Source organism: Phoenix dactylifera, chromosome 6 (assembly GCF_051530095.1).
Source record: "Phoenix dactylifera cultivar Ajwa chromosome 6, Ajwa_hap1_PhDact_Kaust_v1.1, whole genome shotgun sequence".
Lineage (NCBI taxonomy): Eukaryota > Viridiplantae > Streptophyta > Magnoliopsida > Arecales > Arecaceae > Phoenix > Phoenix dactylifera.
This window is the reverse complement of record NC_143195.1, coordinates 38673140-38677500: the sequence shown is the minus strand read 5'-3', so window position 1 is coordinate 38677500 and position 4361 is coordinate 38673140. Positions and strand designations below refer to the sequence as shown.

The following is a 4361-nucleotide window of genomic DNA, read 5'->3' as shown; positions in this document are numbered from 1 at the left end:
GAAATTGAATCAGCTTAGTTTCAGCAGGTTTTTGAATGTCTGAGCGCTCTCGGGTTCAAAATTCAAAATTTAAAATTCAGAATTTAGAATTTAGGATTTAAAATTTAAAATTTTAGGATTTAGAATTTTAGAGTTTAGAATTGTACCTGTTTAAAAAAATTATATTCATTTTTTGTTTAAAAAAATTATATTCATTTTTTTATTTAAAAAAATATATATTCATTTTTTTGTTTAAAAAGAATTATATTCATTTGTTTTGTTTTTTGTTCAAAATAGATATAAAAAAACAAGTAATGTCAACTCAGAATACCAATTTAACAACACGCCAAGAAGGTGCAACCATTCATATAATTATTTCCGGTAAATGATGAATATAATACTCGTAGAAAGAAAAGGCTGCAAATGATTTTTGTGGATGTGGAAAGTAGTTATAATCAAAAAGCCAAATGAACTTATTAGGTGGGTAATCAGAAAAAGGCTATTGAATCTGTATATTGATGAAAAGTTTTCATGTGGGCAAAAGCAATGACAAGTATAAGAGCTGCTTGTGCATAGATGAGGATGTTTTCTATGGTAATAAGCCTTCACCGATGATTGGCTTCAAGGCCCAACTTTTATTTATTGTTACAGCCTTACAGGTGCACTAATCTTTGAATTTGATATCCCAAAAAACCAAATAGTGCATGCTATTTCTAGATGTTTGTTAAAGTAGCAACAAATTTGAGTTTTACAAGAATAATTAGGTATGATGGTTAAAACCTAGTGTTACCAAAACAGGCACATGAAATGAAATTCAAGGTATAAATTTTGGTTTTGGGCCATGTGTCGGTTGTTCCTCAAGCCAAAGTATTTCTGTTTCATTTCATGTAAAATAGGTTTCAATAAAAACAGATTAAAAAACAAAATTTTAATTCTAAAGGTAAAATTTCAAAAAAAAAGCATGATGTTTGGTGAAAAGGAAACTGTATTAGATGGTAAGCGTAGAAGTAGCACACATGTTATGGTGGTGTCTTATATTTGGATGTTTGGTGCTGTAAAACTTTTCAAGGATGTTATCATCCTTATCACTCTAATATTCCAATCCATGTTTGATCTGAACAAGCGAGCTATGCCATATATTCTTGCTTCTTTTAGCTTCCAGTGTTAACTAAAAGAACCTACAATAGTGTCATGCTGTTTTAGTCCAATTCATGATTCCAGTCCAGAATCTAATGTCCTGATAAATGCACTTTCAGAACCTTGATCAATATGGAGACAAGACCTTAGGTGACATTCCTTCCTAACATAACAATAATAATTCACATGACACCACATGAATGATAAAATAACACAGTGTCATGACCTATGACACCGTAGAAGAAGAGAAGAAAAGGGTTGAAACTATTTTGTTACTAAGAAAATTTAAACAACTTATACAAGTAACATATAGGTCAAATACTCACCCTACTAAACTTGATGTCAGGTATTCCATCATTGAAGACTACCTCATCCAAGGCCTCTTCCAAATCCTGAGACATTATTTAAGCAAAGGCAAGAAAACACATTGAGCATATATTTTCATAAAAAACTACAGAGGAATGGAAAAATAAAGTATAGTATGATGCAGATCATTTCCAGAACTTTTTGTTTGCATTATTATCTGGAGTACACTACTATGCCGATCTTCGTGCTGAATTTAGCCTATATCATATTGTTTGTTCCTCCAAAAGTTGTCACACTTTGTACGGTACCTTATTGAAATTTAAATTTAATAATTTTCTTATTTTTCCAGGAGTCTTCCACAAGGTCTTCAGGAGTCCTCACCAAAAACCTTTTAACCATCATTACTACATAAAATTAAGACATCCTCGGATCATATAGTTAATGATCAGTAATCGAACTTCATAAGCAAGCTATAATCAATTTAACAGAGAAATTGTGTTTTATAAGAGCTGATGCCAACAAAGACATTTCATCATCATCTTCCAAGCCTTTTCCCATCAACACCAGCTACAAATTGCAGCACTAATTAAAGAACACTCTGTAAAAGATAATTTTGCCCAACTGGTTAGTTATGCAATGTATTGGTGATATAATCAGAAGTAATTAGAAAGCTCAATTGTATTTCTCTTGCTGCTAAGATTCCTATAAATGTGTGCAAGGAAAAAATAAGCCAATTTTAAGCTTTATGTCGACTTCTCTATCAAAACACACGGTGATCTCAATGAATGCATAAAAAAGGGCAGACTTTGTATTCAGTTCTTTTATCTTGTAGCACTTCTCTTAGGGTTTTTTTTTCTCCCTCTTAGATGTTTGTAGTTTAATATTATAGTTCCCCATTTAGGTCATTTCTTTTGTTCTTTAATTTGTCCCTCTTTTAACATACCACTTACTACATGTCACATGTAAGCACACGCTTCAACAAACTAGCCTTCTTTTAGCACCTTGCTAAGACGTTCGGTTACAAAGATGAAAAAGAAAATTGGTAATGAATGGAGTACCATTTTTAATGTAGATTGATTTCGGGCCTAACAATATCCATCTCAGTCAAACCATAAACAAGCGCACCCCAGTCTCCATTTACTATGTGCATTATGGAGGCAAGCATAGCAAGCTTATGTTTCTTCTCCATCCGACAAAGCAAACCAAAATCAAGAAACCTAAAAAATTAGGTAAAAATTAACAATTCAAAATTCTTAAAGAAAGAGCTAAAACCCAAAAACCTTAACCTCCAAAATCTCTAAAACCTTAAAACCCTAAAACCCCCAAACCCCTAGACCCGCAAACCTCCAAACCTAGAAATCCAGAAACCCAAACACCAAACCCCTAAAATCCTAAAGCTCTAAACTCTAAAGCCTAAAAGCCTAAAAGCCTAAACCCTAAACCCTAAAAACCTAAACCCTAAGTCCTAAAAACCCAAACCCCAAATCCTAAACCCTATGCTCCTGAAATCCTAAATGCTAAACCCTTAAATCCTAAACCCTTAAAACCTAAACCTTAAACCCTAATTTCTTAACCTGTAATCCTAAACCATTAACCCTTAATCCTAATTCCTAAATCCTAAGCTCTAAACCCTTAAACCCTAAATCCTAAATCCCAAATTTCAAACCCCAAACACTAAAACCCAACCCCCAATCCCCAAACTCCAAACCCTAAATCCTAAACCCCTAATACAAATCTAGAATGTTTATTCATAAATATCTTGATAATCAAAATCAATGTTACAAGAGTGAAGAATCTCTAGCCCACTCTAATCACTCTAACCTAAGCAAACTTACCCGGAGCAATCATCACAGATGATCATCTTGCCAAAGAAAAAAAGAAATAGAAAAAAAAAACAAAGAAAAGAGACGAATGGAAGGAAAGGAGAGTGCGTACCCTGATAATCTCTACTGCTGCTGCTGGTGGTTCTGAGGTTGTTGCTGCTGCTGTAGGTTTGGCGGTGGTGGACCGGTGGTGCCCTCCCCCCAGGTCTCGGCGGGGAAAACACTGGGACCATTCCACCAGGTAGCAGCAGTGGAGGCATCCTAGCCCTGGGGGATAGAGGAGTCGGCATCCCGGGACTCTGCGGTGGTGGGAGGCCGCACATCATCTGAGAGGGTGGCGGGCCCATAGGGGGCTGCCCGATCTAGGGCGGGGGCATGGGGCCTGGCGGCGAACTGCGCCGGGGGACACGGGAGGGCGGGCGGCCATGGGGGCAGGAAAGCCGAGCACCTGGTGGGGCGGACGACCTGCGGGTAAGAGACAGGCAAGGCAGATTGCTGCGGCACGAGGGGCCGGGAGATCTAGGGCTACATCATGTCGGGGCAGGGACACCGACATCGCGGATGGGGCCGACGAGACCTGGAAGGCCTGGACGAGGGGAGCGGGGGGATGCCGTGGCCGGCGGCGAGGCCGATGCTAGGGCCTAAGAGAGCGACAGAGGTGGCATGGGCCTTGGCGTGGGACTCGTCTGGGGGAAGGGGGACTCGATGGTCATGTAGACGACCTCCTCGCCGTGGAGGAGGATGAGGCCGATGGTGCGGCGGTCCTCGCGCTCCAGGGTTCTTTGGTTTTTGAATGTTGGAGGGCGGGTCGGACACGGAGGGATGGATGAAAATAAAAGACTCCTGAACCAAAAAAATAAAAAATAAAAGACTCGGCGCAGTGAGATCTGGTTTCCAGGGTCGGTATTGCTTTACCACGTGCTCCTGTGAGATTTGGACTCAACGCAGAACCAGCAATAAAATATTATGAACCATTGATTTTGCATTTTATGGACTTGACACTACATACAGATGGGTAAGATAACTTAAAAGATATAATTTTTGCAAACATAATGATAAATTAGAAATAATTGTATAGCATGCATAATTAGATTTTTTTCCAAAGGTTATAGGATA

General features: G+C 38.5%; 1 pseudogene across 1 annotated transcript in view; it reads right to left on the bottom strand.

Moving 5' to 3' along the window:
- LOC148703287 (uncharacterized) overlaps nucleotides 1-4361 on the bottom strand; it is a 5532-nt pseudogene extending 1171 nt beyond the window's left edge. The window contains exons 1-2 of the transcript XR_015988371.2: nucleotides 3358-4361; nucleotides 1-1508 (exon numbers count right to left, since the gene is read on the bottom strand). The exon at nucleotides 1-1508 is cut by the window's left edge and continues 1171 nt beyond it. The product of XR_015988371.2 is annotated as an uncharacterized LOC148703287 (transcript). The remainder of the gene's footprint in view (nucleotides 1509-3357) is intronic.